At 50.3% G+C, this 24,141-nt stretch overlaps 1 protein-coding gene across 1 annotated transcript in view; it reads right to left on the bottom strand.

The window, feature by feature from the left end:
* Positions 1-24,141, bottom strand: part of LOC149364120 (uncharacterized) — a 146,964-nt gene that overhangs the window by 78,265 nt on the left and 44,558 nt on the right. The window contains exon 2 of the mRNA XM_089574113.1: positions 18,006-18,068. The gene's annotated coding sequence lies outside the window, so the exon portion shown is untranslated. The remainder of the gene's footprint in view (positions 1-18,005; positions 18,069-24,141) is intronic.

Here is a 24,141-nt window from a genome sequence, read left to right as displayed (position 1 = left end):
AATCAAAGCTCTGGCGGTGATTGCTTTGCCCTTATTAAGGCGGAAGCCTTTAATGGCTCATACTGCCGTCCGTTAACAAAGCGTGTCACACGCGTTTAACTCGGGAACTAAAAGAGGTACAAGAAAACCAGTCGTTTCTTCAGACAGAGGAGGAAAAAAATAACCTAGAAACCAGGTTTGATGACTGTAAATTAGTTAATTATAGGCAAAAATGTCGAAATTGCGTCGAAATAGCGCGGACGTCGATATACCCACGGGAACGGTGTTACGTCACACCCACCGGAAGTAGTGAAAATTGTCGTAGAATTGTCGAAAAAACGCCGGATTTGTGTCAAATTAGATGGAGAAATGTGTAATTAAGCGTAATTAACACTTAAGATCCCCGAAAGATGTATAATTTGGGTATCGATATAGCCACGGGAACAGTGTGACGTCAAATCCACCGGAAGTCGTCACGGCGTAGTGTCCTCGGCTTTCGCCTCTCTCACTTTCAAAAGTGTCCACGCAATTTTTTTCTGTGTATTTCCCGAAGCACGTACGCCTCCCCACGGCAAACAATTCACTAAGGGCAGCGTGCGCGCCAAGCCAGGCTTCTTTGGTGTAATACGACTGTACCTGGCAAGCTGCTCCAGATGACGACGGTAAAGCATATAATGAATCACACATTTACAAACGCGAGTTAGCACGCGGGATTGTTCACAGGCAACAGGCAAGTCAGTGTCCTCGAGGAATCTTAGAGACCTTCGCGCTGAGGCCGTGTTACTCCAAGGTGAAGCTCGAATGGCGAAAACCATTGTCGCCACAACGGAAATGGCCACCTACTCGCATCATGAAACGACTGCACTTGAGAGCCAAGTGCTATCAGCTTTTTTTTTTTTTTTTTGCACTGACAGCTGCATAGGAAACAGTATACGCTTAGTCACCATAGTTCAGGCAAGTTCACAAGTCCAGCATTGGCCCCGACCGGCCGGTGAGAATGTTACCTATGTGCACCGAAGAAGGGGCGCTCGCAGTAATACGTTCTTCGCAGTCATGTACGGTCATGTGACTGTTGCACCTAGCGGACGCTATAAGGGGGTGTAGGGTAGAGCTAGAATTATCGCTCCTTAGTCCCAGAAACGGACAAAAAGCCTGGAGGTTTTCTTTTCAATTTTTTTCTTTTAAGTGACGCAGTTCTTAGCTGTTTTTCGCGATACCTTATTCAAGCGTGCTTTTGAGGAAATTCTGTTCATTGTGTAAAGAAAGGAAAGGCACTGGGAGAAAGGTATGAAGATGAGAATGAAAAGAAGCAGAGAGGAATAGTCTCCGGGTTCCCGATTAATTTCGGTCATCTGGAATTGCTTAGCGTGCACTGACGTCGGCCAGTCGACTTCCACCGATGTACTCTAGCAACAACCAGGATTTGCGTTATAATCTACGCAGAAGGGCGGAGTTATGACTCGCGCTGCCCCCCCCCCCCCAAAAAAAAAAAAAAGAAAGAAAAAAAGAGCTACGCACTGTTCTTTTTGTTCACGCTCAGCTACGATGCACGCAACTACGACGCGAGATTCAGCAAAATGCACCTTTGCATCCGCGTACGCCACGCAACCGAGAAGTTGAAGAAAGAGCGCGGGCGCGCTTTTGTCGCCGCCGTCGCGACTCGTTGCGCACGCTCGGCCCTTGAAGCAAGGGGCACGCGGCTGTGATGCTTCGGAGCGTCGCGGACGAGGATGGGGCGCCTCGCGGCCGGACAGCCGATGGGCGCCCGAATGAATCACACCTCTCTCCTGGTGCGATGACTCAGCACAAAAGCCAGGGCGTGCCCCCCACCTGGCCTCCTGTCACGCTTACCTGGCCACGAGGCCCCTGAATACGGGGCACGGACGCTCAGCGTATGTTGCCAAGAAAGCATCTGCGGAGCTTGAACTAACACGAAGAGGTTTCTGTGCTGCATATAAAGGGCATCTACCACCGGTGCACAAAACGAGACTTCCGTTTTGTTACCAAACTGGTGAGCTATTGGCCTTTACTGCGCCCTTTTACAAGCTGTGAAGGACTGTCAAGTACCTGTAGACAGCAACTAACTGGGTTGCTTTGTGTCTGACCCCTGACAGCCGGGAACGTCACAAGCAGACTAACGTTAACGACGGCGAAAAAATAAACGCTATTCCGTAGGCTCTGAAAAAACAGACTGCCGAAAAGCTCCACGAGGCCAAGCAAGGTTCTATTAAGTTTACTAATATACCAGCGCACGTCTTTTATTTCTTTTTTTTTTATATCTCGCTTCGAACAAAAGCGCCCAGTGAGCCAAGAAATGAAATGGCCGATCAGCTGTCAAGTGCTCCATCGAGCGAGTCATCCAAAAAAAATGTTACAGAGTAACACATCCAGGCTTTTCCTAAACCTACAATTATGAGAACGGGTGTCCGCTCGGCCTCGCAGGTGGCACTAAACATGAGTTTGCGTTGCATGCAATACCATGAAACGCGCACAAAATGGCAAGTGCCAGCAATTTCATAGCGCCCCTGTAAGCTTGCAAGGCCTCTACCGTACAAAAGCGTTTCTAAAGGCAACGCTTGGCAGTTAGCGCAATAAGAAATCCAAATTCGTTTACTTTCTCCCATTCAACGACTTGCACAGTAAGCAAAGCACGAACTATAGAAATTCATGTAACTGAGCACTCAGCAACGCTGTATTCTACGGAACCCTATATGCACAACCAGTGTAACGAGCTGCATAGCTTTGACTTGCCTCGGTTGGTTAAATTGCCATATATGGTTGTCTACTGCAGTGCGACAGTGCGACAGACTGCAGTACGAGTTTCAATTGCACATAAAGGGCGGGACATTACCTTGCACACTTGATGTACGAGTGTTGTTCGGTTCAGAGCACACATTCTATTTTCGTTACATTGTTGAAAGAATTATTTAAGGAAACAAAAACGTTTTCTCCCGACGAGCATGAACTCTCAGAAACAAAGGCCCTCACCATTAGAGCACAGTGTTAGCGCACAGCAGTTCTCCATCACTAAGAGAAGGAGTGCAACTAAATACCAGATAGTAGAACGGTCAGAATGGACTTTTGGGTCCGGCAGAATGGCAAGACAAGATTAAAAAAACAAAACAAAACTAGGATGGTCGAAGAGATGAGACAAAGCGCGAAAGCTAATTGATACCGATGCGACTAAGAACAAAGAACCATTTTCCCAGGAAAGAGGTCGAAAGTTTAGCGACAAAAGAGCGAGCGGTGGGTCGCGAACGGCGTTTTTCAGAGAGCTAGCCCACAAATAGAAGGCAACAAACAGGCCGACTACCGAAAAAGCAACAACCGTGCCAGGGACACACAAAACGAAAGCACTGCAGCTTCACACGTGAATCTCGAGACCTCCTGTGCCCCTTCAAGGACGTCCCCATTTTTTTTAACAATTCTGAAGATGACGCTATTCACTTCGGACATCTGAACGAGCTTTGTCTGCCGTGCTCGTGCGCTAGAGATCAAACGTATAGTTGCCCAAACAGAGAAAGGGCAAGATGCGGAGCACGTCCTTTGGTGGGACCAATTGTTTTACGATGCGGGTGGGTTTGAAACGCGATACCCACGAGACAAAAGGTAATTGCCTACCTGAGTGAAGCAAGCACTTCTCGAACCAGGCCCCTCTGCACGTTCCTCGCGCTCTAAGCGCCGAAGAAACTAGAGACCACTGAGCAGATTTCCCACGTTGCGAGTGCGTGTAAGCCGATAAACCGGCTTCTAACCGCTCCGAAGCATACATCTCGCTCCGCAGTTTCGCGTCCGTTCCATCACAACGAAGGTCGCGCACGTATAAGTAGGGCCACTTTCGCGTTCCTAGGGCCGCGTGTCGAACCGATGGAACGTCGTCCAGCTATTGCTGTATTTCGATGAAGGAGAGTTTAGCGCAGAAGTGCCGTCAGGGTCACTCAGGATAAGGAGTACTAGAATCAGTAACTGTCGTTTTTCCGCCCAAAAGGATACCGAATATTCACAGCAGTACACAAACCGCATTTGCCAGCATACTTTTCAAGAGAATGGAAAGTTGGGCTAGTTGGAAGCTGCTCATTATGAAAATGGGGGCGCACACAAAACGGAGACACACTCGTCCTGCTGTCTTCTTTCTGTGTGTCCGTTTTATTTGCGCCCCCATTTTCATCATGAATATTTTTCAAGGCAATGCCACAGCGGCAGTTGGTCGAGGGGCAGAAGGTATGTAGCACGATTACTAATTGGGAAGGCTAATCAAACGGGTGAAAGAATTTAAATTTGATTGCTACCTCCGCACACGGTTTTATAATTTCGGTATTAATTTATGCACGAACAGTTCTATCAATTTATGTGTCTGTAAATTAGCGTATAGTTTGCTAGTTGTACGATCGTAAACAGGGAACCGCTTCAAGTTTGGAGCTTTTTATGGACCATTTTCAATGCCTCATGGCTGACGAGTTAACTCAGCTCGTTGCTAGTCCACTTTAACGTTGTCTAACAAAAGCGCTGTTCCCATGATTTCTTGCCACTATGTTTACAAAGATTAGTACTACCATGTACTACTCTCGGAAAATAAGGCCAATGGAAACGAAACCCGCGTTTCTGACTCCTTATTTCTTAGCGCCATTTTTTTCGGCGGCTGGGGAGTGACCGCGCACGGCCGAGCGCTTTGTCGTCCTTTTTTCTCCGCAAGAACCAGTTCCACCGGTGCAAAAAATGCACCCTCTTCAATACTGCGTGCGAGTGTAGTCCGCCCACGCACATGCAGGCGCGAGCTGTTTTCGCCCGCCGTCTAAAAGCGCGGCAGAGATTCGCGAGGGCGATTTGAATATCTGGGCACGGCTAGACACGCGAAGACTGGCGCGCGCGCAGGCGCCTTAAAGTGCCCTAGCATGTGCGCGCGAACAAAACGCCCCCAACTACGGACCTTGCATACTAAAAGCAGGAGTGAAACTAGAACGCTCGCAAGTGTACGGGCAGAGAGTCTATCAAACTAGAACCCTCGAGCCACGTGCGGCACGTAAACAGACCGAGTTAAGGGTGATCTACATCTCGACTAGTTTGGTGGGTCTTGCCCTGAAATGGACTGTGTACGACGAGGCATGCTGAATTTAGCTTTTGCGAACTAGGCTAGACTCTCTCCTCGGAGGACAGCGTCTACGCACTGACAATAACGACTGGAATAATCTCCGGGCGGTCTGATGATCTCCAGGAAGAAAGCCGGAATTTAGACATTGAAAAGCAGCAAAAGAGTGACGCTTTTAGCGTGCGTAAAAGGTATGACAACGATCCGAAGCTGGGCTTGCTGTTACTGCTGCTGCTGCTGCTGCTGCAAGATCATGGGTTCCCTATCATAAACCCTTTAATGGACTTTTCGTCCTCCTCCGGGCCAAAGAATGACTGCTTTGACCTGATTAGCACATCCTATGACCTAAGTGGGACGTCTTGGTACCTAATTGGGACGTTTTCTGGATATTAGCAAATTTTCATGACAGTGCCCACCGCAAGACCCATAGAGGCCAGGCCCACGAGCATCACATGACCCCACAGACCGCATTCTATACCACTCACACATTCCCTGGACAACGTTGCAACCCTGTGTCAGCGAACTACTCTCACGTCGACGATCACGAAACAAGCTTATCGAACGCTAGAACAAACGTACAAAATGACAAGCATTCCTTCCTACGAATCCCCGTAAAAATAACGGCCGCCGCCAAATGACGCCGCCCTCGCTGACCATGCGCACCGAAGGGCCAGCCAAGAGAAAAGGACGGCGGGGCGATACTTCCTGGGCCGCACATCAAGGACATTTGGGCTGAGCTTATGCGAGGACAATAGATTCCCACGCAGAGGAAAGAAAGCTCATCAGAGCGCGCGCTGCGAATGCCTGCACGCCGTCGCCCCCTCTAGGAAGGAAGAAGGTGCATACCGGCCAGCGAAAACGTTTTAGCGGTTGGGGCGGAGATCATCGCGCACTCCGAGACCGCGAACTCAATGTCGCATTTCAGCGAAGCCACACCGTGGTGCTGTGTGAGGAAGAAGCCTGCAAGACACCATGGATGCTCGCGGTGAGAAAGTGGATGAAGAGAACGCGTGCAGCGAGCATTGAAAAAAGAAAAGGAGTAAAGTCAAATAACAATGAGAGCAATATATACTCTTCCGCTTGGCCAAACAAATGACGCATTGTGATGTCAGCGAAGAAGCGCCGCAGGGCAGGGCTTATGTTCACGGACTGCGAGCCAGGATGCGTAAGAGGATTCGCCGCAGCGAACTGTGCGCCGCAGCATGCGCAATGCGAAAAAAAGCTGTGAGTGGAGTTGTGTGAGCGCAGCTTTAGACGCTGGTGGGTGAAGCAAACAGGGTGCGAAAGCGACACTCGAAAGCGGCTAATGTATACTGCATAGCCATACTCGCGTGTCACACTTCAGCTTTACATATCTATAATCCTATCATCTGCACACGCTACCAGTATTTCTATCCAACATTAAGCTCGAGCCGCCGGCTTTCTGTTCGAGATCTTACATATTGTTGGGAACGGGCCCACAAGCCCACCGCTGGAACCAGTGTTGAAGACGGAGGGGTCCTGGAGATGACTAACTCGTTTAGCCTCACAGGTACCGGCTCCGAATGACGATGTCGGACTGCGTTATCGAGGAAACTGTACAGAAGGGTTTATTCTACATATTTACAGATGAGAATCGAATGCCATGCAATGCAATGCTCCGATCACACAACAACATCCCGTTAAATACGGTTCGCGTTCCCTAGATCCCTGACTGGGGAACTTGGTTCGAATAACGTTGTCCAATCGGATGGGCCATTGATGACGCTGGCGGTACCACCCACGGCAGGGCGGTGCTGATGCCCTCTCGCTCTCTCACAGCTCGGGGGATGAGAAGGGGAAGACAGTCATCAAACACAGATGCGTCACCTTGACCACTGCCGCAAGTGTTCTGTGCGTTGCCTCCGTGGGAAAGCAGAATCCCGCAGTCTCCTCGCAGGTGGTTGAACCTTCTCGAACTCCCCCGCCGGATGGCCGAAGCACGAGACTCCTTCGACACAACGTCTTTCAATTAGCAGCCTCGCTCAGCGTGACCTTGCGTAGCATCATCCAGTCCGGTGACCCGAAGGTCGACTCGGCCAACGTATACCGGTGCTTCTGCCGTGCTGCTGCCGTCGCAAGCTCCTCGCCGCAGCTTTGCCTAACGACGACACTCGTCTGACAGTAATTTCTCCCAGGCCGGTGGGAGACAGCCTCCTTCGATCGGTTCGGAGGTTCGGTGATTTGGAGTGCAACAGCCCCGGCCGTCGTCGTCTATGCTTCTGCCGCCGGCGCCAGGCCTCGTCATATCCCTTGCTTTGCGATGAGTCACACCCGGCTCCTAGGACCACGTTGTCCACTCTTAACAGCTCGTCCGCGGCCCGAAAAATCTCGAATGGCCAGCGTTCACGACCGCTGGGCAGGAAGAGATGAGGCCGGAGTCGGGTGGAAGGGCTGGTTTCCAGAAATGGCATCCAAGCTCGAACATTCAACAAAGAATGGCATCAGTGGACTGTTCCACGAGACAGGGCACTGACCCACAAGCAAGCGCTCGGAATCTGCCAAAGACCCACCAGGCTTTCCACAATGACAACAAAACATGATTGGATTTTGGCGCAATTTTGGTGCCGATAAAGCGCAAAATATCCCCTTTGAAATCGCCAAAGACGGACTGCTTGGACCAAGGTTAAAAACAAAAACCCACACACAGTAGGTGGTCCCACCAAGTACTCCTGTCTACAACAATCGGCTGAATCCATCAGCATTTCCGTGCGGTTTTCTGTTCCTGAAACGCATCGAGAAATTCTGTTTTTAGAGAGCAGCACTCCGTCTAAGCAAGCGACCATCTTTGGGGGGGACAAAACTGTCATAAGCACGTTTGAGACGATGGTCAGTCTCAAATATGAACTTTGCGCCGTTCAAGTAACTCTGGTAACCCGACAACATCTGTGCCGCCTAAACCAAACGCGCGCTGTTTGTCTGAAACGCTGAACGCTTCTTCTCTACAAGTCAGCCTGCGGCTGACGTACAGAACCGGGTGCTCTTCGTGGTCGTCGCCAATGTGACTTAAAATAGCACCTAGTCCTCTATCACTGGCGTCACACTGGACTTAAACTCTTTACCATAGGCAGCGGTCCGAAGCAAAGGTCGGGACACGCGCGCATCCTTTCGGCTCCTTCAAGAGTTTTCTCTTAGGTCATCTCAGTGTACGTCAGTGAGGCTCCCTTTCGTAAGGTGGTCAACGCTCCGTCTACGCGACTCTAAGCGTAGTTCTACTCGAGCTGCACTCCTGTGAGTGCCGTTATCTCTTGGTAGCATGGGAAATCGACACCTGTGATTTCTAACTCAGTGACGCCCTAGCCTTTCTAACTCAGTGACGCCATAGCCCTTGTCTAAGGTAAGGAAAAAAAAACAGTAACCTCCGATCAACTTGTTTTAACTCAAAAGTAGCCTTTCCCTGCCTGATTTCATAAACACACACAGAAAAAAAAAGAGGAATAAAAAAATGAAACAGCTACTTCAAATCGCCACGCGGGGGGGAAAGCTGACTCCCCGCCGCCGAGTTGAAAGGATTAGTCTTTCAGACGTGCCCGCCGGGGTCGCGCTTTGACTGATTGTACTGCGGTCAACTCGTGACAAAAGGCTGCAGAAAAAAAACGTCCCTGACTTCCACTTTCGCATCCGCGCCCCCTCGACGTGCTCGGAAAGCCTTGGCAGTGCATGCAATGTCGATGACCGACTCTGGACGACAAGCAGTGACCAGCGCGAGAAGCTGCTCCCTGTTCTCGCCACAAGCACGAAGCTCGGCCACCCTTTCGTCCTGCGCGATTCCTAGAATGGGGTGCCAAAAGTGAAGGACGAATCCCCCTCAAGTGCACCCGCCGAACCCGCCTGCCTGCGTCGTCTCGGTTGTTCGACGCCTGCGTTTGCATGCGCTGAGTACCGTGCAACCTGGCGCCTCCTGTTTTGTCGGGCCGCCTTGCCCTTTCTCTTACGGGCCCTTTGTCAGGACGACGCGGTCTAGGTTTTCCTGCAGGCCGATGCCCCTTGATGCACTTCGCGCCTGTTTTGCTTGGAAGACGCGCTCTCCCCTTTTCATTACTGCGGTCAGCCTTTGACTTGCGTGCCGCCTGACCAGTAACTGCAAGCCTAAGTTTACGAGGCGCAACGCGGGAAGGCTTCGCCTTTCCTTCCACCGCATTTCTTTCTTTCGCACCTGTCCGCGCATCCGAATTTAGGGCTTTGAATTTGATCCGTTTCCTCTTGGTTCTTGCCCTTTTTCTCTTTCTGCGCCTAGACTGTACCGCGTGCGTTTCTTGATCACAACTAGCTATCTCTAGTTTTTCCGTCGCACTTTGGAAATTTTCCTCGAATTCAAAACTGGCCTCTGTGCCTTCGCAGCAGAGTGCCAGCTCCACGCAGCTGACAGCCGGATATGAAGCTGCCCCCGAGATCCCCAGCTCATTCCCTCGGGAGTTGTCCTCTCCAGCTTGCCTGTCGCTCTGCGCGCCATTCTCTGCACTGCAGTGCTCAGCCACAACTGAGCCCGCCTGGCTGTCGCTCTGCGCGCCATTCTCTCTACTGCAGTGCTCAGCTACAACTGAGCCCGCCTGGCTGTCGCTCTGCGCGCCATTGTCTACATTGCAGTGCTCAGCTACAACTGAGCCTGCCTGGCTGTCGCTCTGCGCGCCATTCTCTCTTTGTGTAGAAGTCTGGCTCTTACTTCTATCTTTATGTTCGGCAGCCTCGCATTCTTCTTGCGCCAGCTTTGCCAAGGTAGCCTCTCCCGAGCCCCTGTCACTGAAGCCACTGTGACATCTCAACTCGATCTTACCGCGGTTGTTACTCTCAAAAGGGGTTTCCGCTGTTTCAACCTCGAAACCTTTCCCGATAGGTAAACCTCCCTTTTCGCGGTCCTGCCGGTTTGACGCCTGTATCGTCTCTACTGAAAGTGTCGTGCTCGCAACTGTCCCGACAAAGTTGTCCGTTGCCACTCCTACCTCACTTGGAGGAGAATCCTCGCACTCGTGTCGTTGAGACGCTATCTCGGAATGCTCTTTCTTAGCATTACGTCCAACTACACTGGACACGGTCTCGGATTCTGCGGCATTCCTTGGACTACCGCACCGGTTGAACGCGTTCTCTGCCACTTCCCTCGTGGTCTCGCGATTTACCAACGCGGCTACGGTCACAGACTTTTCGGGTCTTATCTGCGGACCTATTTCATAAGCATCGCTTGCTCTTTCAGGACTTCCGGCTCTCACACTACCGCCCTTTCTTCGTATTTCGTTTTGAAGTTCTAATATCTTTAGTTTCCTTGTTTCATTTTCAACCTTCCACTTTTGCCGTTGCCGTTCCCGTTCCTTCTCTTTTTCCCACTCCCGATCAGCTTCCTCCTTACGTGCTTTTTGTTTCTCCCGATCGGCTTTCTCTCTAGCCTCCTGGTCGGATTTTACTTTGCGGGCTTTTTCCCCTTGTACCAAATTCCACGTATCTACCAGCAACTGATCGTTATGCTTGACTTGTTTAAGAATGAATTCGCCCAATTCAATTTTGGTTAGTTTGCTAGGCACTTCAACCGACAGTTCCTCGCATATCAACAGCAAGTCCGACTTGTACAACCTCATTAGGTCCATGACAACGCTTTCTCCGCTTTGGCTCTGCTAACACAACAATGCCTTGAGAATAACCCCTCTCAAACGACAAAGCCCTGATTCCCAGTCAAGATTATTCTCTGAATCTTAAAGCCTGGCGAATCCCATAGCAAAAGCCAAAACGCTCACCCGTGGAGAAAGTACGATGTCGCACGGTCCATCCCACCTGCTGCCAACCAGTGTTGGGAACGGGCCCACAAGCCCACCGCTGGAACCAGTGTTGAAGACGGAGGGGTCCTGGAGATGACTAACTCGTTTAGCCTCACAGGTACCGGCTCCGAATGACGATGTCGGACTGCGTTATCGAGGAAACTGTACAGAAGGGTTTATTCTACATATTTACAGATGAGAATCGAATGCCATGCAATGCAATGCTCCGATCACACAACAACATCCCGTTAAATACGGTTCGCGTTCCCTAGATCCCTGACTGGGGAACTTGGTTCGAATAACGTTGTCCAATCGGATGGGCCATTGATGACGCTGGCGGTACCACCCACGGCAGGGCGGTGCTGATGCCCTCTCGCTCTCTCACAGCTCGGGGGATGAGAAGGGGAAGACAGTCATCAAACACAGATGCGTCACCTTGACCACTGCCGCAAGTGTTCTGTGCGTTGCCTCCGTGGGAAAGCAGAATCCCGCAGTCTCCTCGCAGGTGGTTGAACCTTCTCGAACTCCCCCGCCGGATGGCCGAAGCACGAGACTCCTTCGACACAACGTCTTTCAATTAGCAGCCTCGCTCAGCGTGACCTTGCGTAGCATCATCCAGTCCGGTGACCCGAAGGTCGACTCGGCCAACGTATACCGGTGCTTCTGCCGTGCTGCTGCCGTCGCAAGCTCCTCGCCGCAGCTTTGCCTAACGACGACACTCGTCTGACAGTAATTTCTCCCAGGCCGGTGGGAGACAGCCTCCTTCGATCGGTTCGGAGGTTCGGTGATTTGGAGTGCAACAGCCCCGGCCGTCGTCGTCTATGCTTCTGCCGCCGGCGCCAGGCCTCGTCATATCCCTTGCTTTGCGATGAGTCACACCCGGCTCCTAGGACCACGTTGTCCACTCTTAACAATATACACAATGACTTCACAAGTCATTGCGATGTCATTGAGGTCATTGGGAGGAAGAAACGGGCTTGGGCAGGGCATGTAATGCGAAGGCAAGATAACCACTGGTCCTTATGGGTAACGGAGAGGATTCCAAGAGAAGGCAAGCGTAGCAGCGAGAGGCAGAAAGTAAGGCGGTCGGACGAAATTAAGAAGTTCGCGGGGACAGGGTGGCCGCAGCTGGCAAAGCATGGGGTTAATTGGCGAGACATTGGAGAGGCCTTTGTCTTGCGGTGGGCGTAGTCAGGCTGATGATGATGATGATGACTTCACACATATTTAGCACCAGAAGCCAAGACGAAAGTTTAGAGGCCTACGCATATTCCAACAAGGCGTTGAGGCCTGCCGTTTACTCAGGGATTATCTCGGAACACCTGCTCGTAGAACTGGAGAAAGTAGAGATACGAAGCTCCCTCACGCTCCACCGTTGAACAATCCTAAGAGTAGGTGTCCTAAAGAATGTGTTAAGTGGTCTATACTTTTCAAACAACCGCACATGCTTTCTCTTGCGGGCTAACACAGTGGCACCACTTCACCTCGGGGTGTTTTCGTTCCGGTAAATGCTGCGCTCAACTAAATGAAGGAACACGCCGAGCAACGACGGCTGGAGAAGGCTGAGGCTGGTCTGCACGCTGCTGCTGCTGATGCGGAATCCACAAGGGAGCATAAAAACAATCGGACAAAGAAGCTGCAGGCCGAGAGCGTAGACGGAACGCCGTCGCCGCCGCCGTGTTGCGCGCGGTAGGCTTCGAGCGCTGCTGCAGGGTTCAGGGGTCACGGAACCGAGTGGCCTCGATAGCAAAGTGCTGCAGCACACTACGGGGACGCTTCTTTTTCCTTCCGGCCACTTGGTCGGCCGGCTGGCCGTCGGTCTGCCAGGCAGTTCTCCTCAACCTAGAAAAGCCTCTCCTGCACGCTGCGCGCATACGAGGACGAGCTCATCCCCACGGGCGGACGTTCATTCAAAGTCGCGGCAGCGCCCACGGTGCACGCGCAGTCTGAGAGTATGCGAGCCGCCGTGAGAACGAGAAGAATCGCGCAGTCTGTCTCTCTCGCAAGATGTGCGAGATGAATGCCCAAGCTGCCAGCTGGGAGCGCTGCTGTGCCACTGCGGCGAGCCAGAGCCGGTTCCGAGAAATAGCGGGCTAGTAGGCGGTGACACAGTGCGGCCCACTGTTCCTGAGAGGACAATCAGCATTCGGGGGAAGCGTGGGTCGGAAAGAAGGTTTTGGCGGGACAGTGGTTATCGAGAACGAAGTTTCAGCCTGCACTCGATTCCCCACTGGAGCAAGGGTTCCGTCCTGCGAACAGTCACTGTGTCTGCCGTTATAGTACACATGACTAGCCCTGATCTCTCTGCTTCCGTGGGAGCGAAAGACATATATGCAGTAGCTGCCTAATTTTCTAAAAATTCGACTAAAATTGTTTATGGTTTGTGGTTTATGGGGTTTAACGTCCCAAAGCAACTAAGGCTATGAGGGACGCCGTAGTGAAGGGCTCCGGAAATTTCGCCCACCTGGAGTTCTTTAACGTGCACTGACATCGCACAGTACACGGGCCTCTAGAATTTCGTCTCCATCGAAATTCAGCCGCCGTGGCCGGAATCGAACCCCCGTCTTTCGGGCCAGCAGCCGAGCGCCGTAACCACTGAGCCACCGCGGCGGGGCTAAAATTGCTATTGAAACCTCTGCGAAATCCGTACCGTTCCGTACCGTGCTCACCATTACTATGACCACTGAACCAAACTGCCAAACATACTTTATGTATGCCCTCGGAATCTGCGAGCGTCTGGATCGGCCGTGGTCACGTCGGTCTTACGAATGCTAATTTGGTCGCCGTTGACTGCCATAAAACTACTGTGCTTGGGTTGCGCTCGGCTACCTTAATTCGGTCAGAGCACACAAGCAAAAGAACCTCACAGTCCTTAACGACGTTTGCTATGATACCACGGTGCCCATTTTTCAGCTACGCAGTTATCTTGTGACGCCTTCCCGAACTTTTGCTTGCTCCAAAAGACGTAAAACACCACCGCCGCAATCTCGAATCGCGTTATACAACCTCCTTTTCCTGCTTTCAAGGGCTTTAAATTAGTTTAAATCATTTAACATAACACATTTATTTATTAGACGGAGTACCTGCGCCGTCATGGAGGAATTACCGTACAACGGAGCAATGACCACCAAACTTTTGTGCTATTAATCTTTTTACTACAGTTATTGAAGAATCGGCAGGGGCGGCTTCTGCCGAGATGGCTTGACAGGAAAGAGGGGTCAAGATGGCATAACAGGAAAAACGGGTGATGTGTCGTCACGCATCTGACGGCTCCGCCAACAGGCGCGTACAGAAGTGGACACTTCCGGAATGCAGGTTCTGGTTAGAGCAAGCTAGTGTTCATCGCTTCAGCTGTCGGAGCAGCTTGAACGAGAAAGAAAACATGAAATGCTCCAAGCCCGACGGCGCGTCATACAACCAGAATTTTGGCGCTAGCATGCGCTTCAAATTGCTTTGAAACGCTACAGTAACGACAGGGTGTGCAGACCAAGAATTTAATCCCCAGATAGGCTCGCTCGGATCCGACGAAAATATATAGCAGGTGGCCGTTAGCGCATCATTTCGTTCCACCGCGTCGTCGAATAGCGGTCTCTCTCTCTGCCTCAAAAACAAAAAAAAAAAGAGGTTCGCAACATTGTATACAACAGCTCAGTGGAACTCTGCAGAAAGCGCTTCAACCGCGCACGTAAGGCAAAATAACTACACTGAACAATTCTCCCGAACTACTTTCAGCAGCGGACACGCGCGTACGCAACTGGGCAATCTTCTGCTCGACCTGTGACAAAGAAACGGGTTCACGTATCATGCGGGTATACGGCGACGAACGCTACAGCTACGGCTGCGATGCGCGAGGAAGAAGAAGGAAAAGAAGAATCAGGAATATTTTCTTTTGTCCAACGTCGCTGTTCTCTTTCTAGCTTTCTTTTCCTTCCGGAAGAGAGCGCCACACACACTGCCACTCATACGTGGAAAGAGAAAATTGGGAAGGAGTGCAGCCAGACGCAAACTAGGTAAGAACAGGGTTGGCTCTCCGCTCTTCACTCTTCCGGCAACGATAAGGCGCGTCTCGAGGCGTAGCAGGACACCCATACGGAGTGCCTCGCATGCATGGAAAAACCGCGCGGTCGTTTCCCCGGACGATGCGGTAATAGAAGAGAGGAGTTCGACCTTCGAGTCGACGATGCGGAACGCGGAGAGAATCGCCGCCGAAGACGCCCGCGCACCGATGAGGGAGGCTGCGTGCGAGCTGCGCCAACGTCGTCGTTGTCGTCACAGGCGGCACTGACTCGCGCGTTGCGCTTGTTGCGCCAATGGCAAGGGCGTCGCCCTCCAGCGGTAATAATTTGCAGCGCCCGTACCTCATTCAGTAGGAGAGACGTATCGGTATTGCTGAATGAGAAAGGAAAAAGGTTGGTTGGTTTATGGGGGTTTAACGTCCCAAAGCAACTCAGGCTATGAGAGACGCCGTAGTGAAGGGCTCCTCTCGTAGCCTGAGTTGCTTTGGGATGTTAAACCCCAATAAACGGACTGCTTTTATCCCGTGTGATGTGTCCTTTAGTGGCACGGAGCCAGCACGGAGAGAATACTATAAATATTCACTCAAAAAAAAAACAACAAAAAACAGGTACACCCTTCAAAAATATATTTTACCAATTCTCCATAAAAGCATCTGTATTCTAACAAGGCTTATCTTCGTGGTGTACTAAGATATTAATAACAGATTAAGACACATTACTTAATAACAAACATTAAACACACAGTATTTTGTGGAAATTCAGGGGAAAAGAAATGCAGACGCACGAGCAATATGTATTTCTTCCGATGATCTTATCTCGTGAGTTCTAAAGAGGCTGTCACTTTCGTCGGCCGCTACATTAATAGAACATATTAACATGCATTAACCGCACAGCATTTATTTGGAATAACGTACGACGCATATAGGTCGTATAGAGGCGGACGTATAGGCGAGGTATTCTACTCTGTTGCTTGCATCAGTGAACTAATAGATCGACTGGCTTATTAAGTGATTAAATGCTCCTTCATCATTCCCTTACCTAATTACTAACCACGCGCTTTGTTTGTCATTCTGTGATTTTCAAGTTACCGGATGACTGACTCACCGTCTGTTTAAGGAGGTGGATCGAGGGATGCGATGTCCACAGTAACGAGAATAAGGATCTGCAGACGCAGACTGCTGTACAAAGTCGCGCAAGGCTTTCAGCGTTTCGCTCATTTCAATGCCATTGCAGACCGAACGTCATTAATGAGTTGACGTCTCAACCGACTTGACAACTGAACACTTCACATGCTCTCTAGAACCTTCCTCCATCGTTTTTTTTTTGTTTTGTTTTGCTGTAGTCTGTCTTTCTGTCTAGTTTATTTTCTAGTGCCTTTCTTATATGTCCATTCATTAGTCGCTTGACCGCCTCTATACACTTGCATAGAGAAGCAGGCGACACAGAAGCGATCGCCGAGTTGTACGATAACTATACACACAGACGTCCAGCCAGTCCTTCCAGGAACGATTTATCACCTCACAAAGCCTCCCTCCCCACCCTCTCCCTTCTTCCCTACCCATAACCCTCTCTCACTACGCCCTCCATTAGAAACTTTACTTCGAGGGCACAGCAGATGCTGCACGCAGCCGCGCATACGCTCTTGCCGGGAGTCCCAGGGGCCACACACAGCGCCCGCCCCACATTCGGTTCCGAGAGTCGCGGAGGGAACACACAACAAGGACCAGCCGGCTAGAGAGGAAGACGAGCTCCAAGACGTCCGACTCCGCCCGACGCGTGAGGCAATTAAGCGGAGACCAGAAGTCGTTCAGGGGATAAAGATGGGTAGCAGAAGTCAATCTCAACGAACGCCAAGAAACAAACAAAGCACACCGTGCACAGAGAACACACGCATGCAAAAAAAATAAACAAACAACTGCCATCTCGGCACTACTGCTCGCCCCGTCCCACTCACTGTCTCCAACTGCTTCCTAATTGCCCGCAGTCGATGGAAGTAGCGGGAAGCTGGTGGAGAATGGCGTGGAAGGAGGGGGGGAGGGGGGGGGGGGGGTACGGCTAAGGGTCGTAGCTTATAGTGATGGAGGTTGACGGGTCAGAGTTGCGAGAGCCATTCCGAAAGGACGGCGCCACCCAATCGTAAATCTAGGGTACGCACGGCGAAAGCTGTGGATCAAAGATTGAGAAGATGGCATGCGCGAGAGTGGTACGTGGGAGAAGTTTTCGCAACATCCTAACATTGCGACAGAGCAGTCGAACCTGACCTCCTCCCCCTCCATAAATCCCCTGCATGCCCCAGCTCCGTTCCCATCCACGACAGGTCCTGACGTATACGCAACGCAGATGTTAATTAGGATAACGGCAATTCGACCAGTGTCCAGGAACAACAATCTCAGGGCGTCGAACTCGTCGACTGATAGCAGCCGAATGAAGCACTGAACATATACTAGTGCGGCTCTGCAAGCTGTATTTATAGGAGCCCTTCGGTCAGTCGAATGGCTTGCCGGCTGGAAAAAAGTACGCTCTATGCCCCGGTAGCGCAATTTAAAACCAAAGCATCGGGCTTTAAAACATTGTTGAATTATTTTACTATTAAAAAACTATCATTTGGAGCTCACCTACGAGCTGAAACAGAGCTTAGGGACGGCATGCGTTAAATAAGGGCGAGCAGACAGGATCAGGAACTCGAGGAAAAGGCTCCTAACTCCGCAAACATCGCCGTCATATGTGCCTGTTTATTTTGGCGCTGGCTTTCAAAGCGAGCATGCTGCTTGGCTGAAAGCAGGAAGTAGACATGACGCAACGCCCGAAAGGCAGAGCCGCGGCTTTCTCCACACTAAAACGAAGTACTGTACAGCGACACCAAGACACGTATAAGCTGACTGGTGATGCAGCACGTTTGATAACGGCCAAGTAACGTTTTGCTTTGAATCCCCCCCCCCCCCCCCCCGTTAGTTTTTTTTTGGGGGGGGGGGGGGGGGGGCGGACTTTTTTTGGTGCAATCGTGCTGCTAAATCATTTATTGTATGTAAATAGGCCTAAACGGAAGTACAGCAGAGTGAAGGCGTAGTCCCCACAAGAAGTTGAAATCGTGACGCGCGAGTGGTGTGGATATGGAAAGCCTGCAATCGAATTGCGGCACATCCAGTGACCAAGACTGCTCACCTTCAGCGAAAGCGCAGAACTTGTTCGAGCTGCAGAAGTCGGTGAGCCGTCATGGATGTACTCCTGCAAAAAAGAAAACGAAGGTGTAAGAAAAAGAACAAACACTATAGGCGACATACTTCGAGAGAGTTTTATGCGACTTCGACGACGGCAACGTGCTGACGAACTCTTTGCACCTTTTGTGAGCTCTCTAGTTTGTTTTATTGCTGCGAGTGTTTCCGAAACGCCAATGTGACGCAGTGATAGTAAATTCAGAAACTTATCGGCCACACTTGGCACAATTAGTTTTTTAATCCACTGCAGTAAGCCTAGACTCCCGGAGCCTTGCCTTAACTAGCCTAGCCTAAACAGCCTAACCTTACCGGAAGGCCCACTAACTTAGAGAGTGGCCTTCCTGGTAACAATATATCGTGCATACAATCTCGATTGTCTACACAGTGCAAACAAAGTTTTTTTTTTTTTCAGGGCTTTTTGCAAGCATATAAAAGTTGCTTGCGGATTCTTAATGCTTTCAGTAAGAACAACGCGCAGTGACACAGAAGAGAGCATCTCAAAGCAATGACAGCGGGGAAGGACATAAAAAAAACGATCCAAGCAGAACTGCTCAGTACCCCAATATCTGGAAACGCGGCCACGGACTGTAAGTACAAACATTGAAGGACTATAAGCCGACCCCTCTGAAAAGAACACCTGGCACCGATGGGCACAGGCGTTTCCAGGTTGCGCGTCCTTCAGTTTCCCGCTTCTCATCAATGACCCGTTTCTCCCTATTAGTGCGCTTTCCATAAAGGCACACCGCCAAGCTCGCTTGCTCCATCACCGCACGCCACGCATTTAGCGCTCGCTCGCGCACGCACGAAACGCACCACACTTTCTCCTTCCCGCACGGAGCCAAGGAGCAGCTACTCGGCAAAAATGAAAGCCGCTGCCGTGCAGGCCCCGCGGAACAGAGGCTGCTAATGGAAGCCATTCGGCGCACGCGAGTCGTGCCTCGAAACCTTTCCCCGGCATGCGCACCACTGGCGAGAGCGGGCAGTTCACACTCATTGCTCTGCTGCCGTTCGCAGTGCGAGGCGGGTAATTCTCTCGGCTCACAAAGCGAAAGTGGCAGCCAGTGAGCAGCCGCAAAAGCTAACAACAGTAGACTAAAAAGCAGCACCCCGTGAGCCCCCGAAAGACGGCGGCGAACGTCACGCGGAAAGCTGAGCGGCTCTAGCGCCTAAAACGCCACCTCGACGACGAGTTCTCCGTCAGTCGTGACGGTCGAGGTCGCGAGGTGGCCCGACCCGTGCGGGGGCCGCGCGCCCTTACACGCCTGCCGTCTCTCATACTCTTCGCTTTTTGCGTGTGCTGTGTTCTGTGCAGCGCTGCGCGCTTAACGAAATAAATGATCTTTTTTTTTTTTGCAATAACAGAATGGGCTGCGTCCGGTTTGCAGAAGTGAGTGGGTAAAGAAGTATGATTCAATGACCACAGCGATGACCTAGTGGTTTGAACATCCGCCTCGTACGTGAGAATGCAACGAGGTAGCCACTAGGCGTCTAATGGGTACAATGATGATGATTATGATGTCCTCAGGCTTAATGTCACATACCCACGGCGGGGGATTGGCCAGGGTGTATAGCGGATACAAACGCACTCGTGTACAGGGAATGGGGTATTTTGATAATTTTGGGACACAAAGCTAGAATTTGCACAAAACAAAAAATACGGAGAAGGAAAAGTAGTGAATTCACATTCTAGCTGAGGAATCTACCAGATGAAATTATATAATCGTGAATATAATCGCACACTGGTTTCAGGGCATATCCGTTGGCGCTTGCCCCGAAGGATAGGAGAATCGGAATAGATAGAGGAAGCCCGAGCCGAGCGAGGGGGATCTCCAATTAAATTCTACGGAGAGCAGCGAGCCGCCGGCAGGAGAGGAAAAAATGTTCTATAGACTCAATTTCGCCACAAGACTCACAAAGGTTGGATATCTAAAACCCCGATCGGCATAAATAACAATTTGTTTCTTTTCTTTCTTCTTTCTCCTCTTCCGCCAATGACCCCATTTGAACCACGCATCTCGCACTTTTTTCATCGAAAAAATGCAGTTCAGCATAGTTTTTTCATGTCGAAATTTGTCTCTTGGGGGAAGGGAACGGGCAGTCTCTCCGCACTCCATCTCACATATAAATCCGCTCCTGTGGACAAGCATGAAGAAAGTGATCGCGGCGAATTATGTAGGTTATCCAGTGCGCTATTTGTCAAAGAATGTCAGCTTAACTGCTGCGATTACGACGCTTCGATTTTCGTTCGCACCGATTGATAACGCACTTGATTGGGCGAATTCAGAGTCATTCTTCCAGTGGCTATGTGCGCGGGTGTCACCGGAGGCGAAGGCGACCAAAGTGGGCCATCGGCAATGCGCTGCACCCAGGTTGGTCTTAGCAAAGAGATCTGGTGCAGACATGGCAGCAGGCTGCATACACGCGTAGCTTAATAAGGAGTCAAGGCAGAAAGTTATAGAGCCATCAAACCTTAGCGACTTCCGGCTGAAACTGTGTTGCGACACCATGGGGAGTGGAGAGATAAGGCTTCAAGACAGCAGTGGAAATGCCAGCATAGCGCACAAGCCCAGCTCGCTAGGCCAGGCGGCAACGATGAAGAATGAGATGATTATTAGGTGTGTGTATACAGCAATGCACAGCCGGCTCTCGCGCGAGAACGCGAAGCACGCACAAAGAAATGCGGCTATTATGACTACCGGCAGCTGCGAGTAGACTATAGAAAGAGGGAAGCGTGCTGTGATCAGTCACAGCGGATAATTCCAGTTCAGGGCTGCAGTCCATAGCGTACAACGGAGAAAACAAAGCAATGACGATCGCTCAAGGAAAGTGATTCAGTGCGCTGCATTTTCTAGGACTAACGGGCGGAAGTTTGGACGCTGCAGAACAAAAAATTAACGATAAGCGGAGTCGTCGAGTACTCCCGACAACGCCAGCTACGATGTCTTCTTGAGACTGAAACCGAGTCTCCCTTGTGCTTCATTTTGCAAGTGCGTAGAAGCCATTTGCCGGACAAATTGTTCAAAACACTCCCGTACTGTACTGTTGCCATAGGCGTGCGCTGAGGGAGAGTTAACGGGGAGGCGGCCCCCTAACAGACCTGGTGGTTGGGGCGCATATCTCCTCTCATATTGTTCCCTGTGCCCAGAAGACATCGACGGGCGCTGCCGTGAAATCTGCCCTCCTATGGAGTGAATTTTGAGCGCCTATGATCGTTGCGCAAATTTGTAGTGCCCACTTGAACATATGCCGCAGCAAAATTCATTCGAAAGACACGTCTTTCAAATACTTCGGAGGCTATGAGAGTCCCCATTTACTGTTCTGGACATGGAGTTTTTGCTTTCGCCAAAACCTTGCGCGTTTAGCCTAAAATTCGTCCAACGGAGGCGTTAAGAAGAGACTCCACAGCACTTCTGCCGATGTCAATTTGTCTGTATCTTTCAAATTTTAATTTTATTGCAGACTCGATCACACCTAACCACAAAGCGTCAGCCTGAATAGGTGCCGCAGCCACCTACAGATGAATTTATGTTGGAAAGTAGTAAGCATATGCGATTCGACGAAGAAAATCCCCGCAAGGTGCTAAAACCAGTCCAGTGACATGGAGGATCCATTTTGCAGTATAAGGAACTTACACTTAGCCCTAGAACGTAGAGAAATAGGAAATCGTGGAAAATTCGCATGTCTTTTCAAACTGATGGCTGCAATAAAAGCAAAGAAAAAATGAAAGCAACACACGGCTTTGGGAAATTAAATTTTGGCCGGTATTTCCCGCTTTCAACCGTGTGCCTTATCGCAAGAAATGCTACCACACAATCAAATGCTAGAAAAGCGCTCCTAATAAAGCATCACGCTCAGCAGTCTTAAATGTGCCACCTATGGATTGCGGTGTAAGTTCGCAAACATGTCGCCTCAAATGTCATCGGAATCAGAATCATGATTCTTGGTGTTTAGCACGCAGAATTTGCGCACGCGTAACATAAGGTATGTTGCGACACGCCTCGCGCTTTGCAGAATCTAATGCATATCGAAAGCCCTCCGTGTCCGGCGCGCCTCCTGGAGGCGGTGCGCCCGCGCTCCGAATCTAACCCGCTGTGTTTCAGCACAGCTGGCGCCATCCAGCGGCGTCTCTGCGCAACTAGCGCCAGAAAAATGACGTCACCCGCAGCGGTGGCGTTGGCCGTCCTTGGAAGGCCGAACAAGCGGGAGAGCAGAGCAGGAAAGAGGCACTGCTCCCTCGCAGACCACGGCCGGTCTCGAGGGGGGCGCGCGCAGACTTGTTTGTATGTGCCAGGCGTCACTCGAGGGCGCGCCGCTCCGCAGTAACACGCAGTGTCGCACAGTTCGAAGGAAAGAAAGTTATTGTTTTCTTGAGGGGATTATACCCTGAAATCGCGATCTGCCCCGTCTCATTTCAGAGTTTTGACCACCAGAACAACTGATGACCTGCTCCTAGCTATAGCTGGAGCGCTTATTTAACGTCATTGAAGATGGTATCAATGAAGCAGGCACAGCTACTATGAGGATTCTGCAGAAGTGGTCTCAGTGGAGTAGGACGTCCACACAAGACGGACGGACGCACATCGTAGAAAAAAAAAGGAAAAATCTGCGGTAAATTGAAACTCGTCCTGCAGGCTCCTGCTCGGTAAGTTGAAGTTAACACTGTTTTTGGGCATAAATTAGCATCAAACCAATTACCATGAAACAGTTGCTGCCTAAAGCCCAAACGACGGTTTCCAAACTTTAAGGTTCTGCACACTGCAACAGCAGCATAATTTTTTCTGAAGACAACTACACAAGATCACGCCACTAGCGCTGTTGTTCCCAGTTGCATCTAAGCGCAAGGTACCAGGACAACCTCGATGTGATAACTAACGTTATATCGCGCCAGTCTGCGGTGCCTCTGTTCAGTATTAGAGTAGGGCAATCATATTTCAGAAAACGGAGTGTGTGAAGTCATAACAGTTAGAGATATCCGTAATATATCCTTGCCAAACACATCTAACATCTATATCCTTGGCAAACACATCTAAAGACTGGAACCACCTTCGCGCAGAGATCGCATCTACACCAGATTGCGCTCTTTTCAGGCAAGCATTGTTCAATCATTTACGTGATGTCACCTAAATGTTTATTAATGCCTTTTTTCCTTTTGCCGTTTTTTGTTATTGTTATTCATGTCTTGTTTCGCTTCTCGATCTACTTTTCTAGTGCAGTTATATCCGTTTTATCGCTTTTCAACCTTTCACGCTATATGATTTATTTTGTATTTTTCACTATATACCTGCCGCTTTCATGTTCTGTTTTTGCAGCCGACTGGCTGCAGGATCTGGAAACCTGCCCTTAAAATGCAAAATATGCTCAATTCCCGTCTATCTGAAGTGCAAGGTTGCTTGGTATGAAACTGCTTGCACTTCTCCGTTTTCTTGTTTCTGTTGTCATAGTGACGGGAAACAACTAAACAGGCAAAACAATCAAAGGAACGATAACACATAAGCTCACATCAGTGAACTCTGCACGCTGCCTTCTGCACGCTGCCTTCTGCACGCTGCCTTCTGCACGCTGCCTTCTGCACGCTGCCTCGCAGTTTGCTGGCACCGGAGTGGAAACTATAGCTACCATCAGCGAATCAAAGGCCGCCGAACACTACAGCATTCGGAAACGATTCAGTGGCGTGATCTCTTCTTCAGTGTGGAATTTCCTGGCAGAACGCATCTAATTACACAGAATGAGTAGACTTGATACCTCGGCATATTATTCGGTCTGGAAAATAACCACAAAAAACAGTTTAAACCAGTAACCACTATACACACCCCAGCCCACTGCTTAATCTTGCACTGAAGGTAGAAACATTTTATTGTCCATTTTTCATTCTCTTTCGGCACGATGGATTTTGCCCTCTGTCATCGTAATTTCTTGTTTTTAAAATCCATCTATTAACTATAACCTCACTGTTGGGTGCTGTGCGCCTATCATTTATAGGCCTATGCCGTCTGCTCAGGTATTTCCTTCTCTCTTACGGCTTCTTAATTTGCAATCAGGCGGCGAGCTGGCTTGCATAACGAAGACAATGATGATCCTTGGAC

The sequence above is a fragment of the Amblyomma mixtum genome, chromosome 2 (genome assembly GCF_055824585.1).
Source record: "Amblyomma mixtum isolate Tamu chromosome 2, ASM5582458v1, whole genome shotgun sequence".
Taxonomy (NCBI): Eukaryota; Metazoa; Arthropoda; class Arachnida; order Ixodida; family Ixodidae; genus Amblyomma; species Amblyomma mixtum.
Note: the sequence above shows the minus strand (reverse complement) of the source record. Positions and strands in the feature narration are given on the sequence as shown.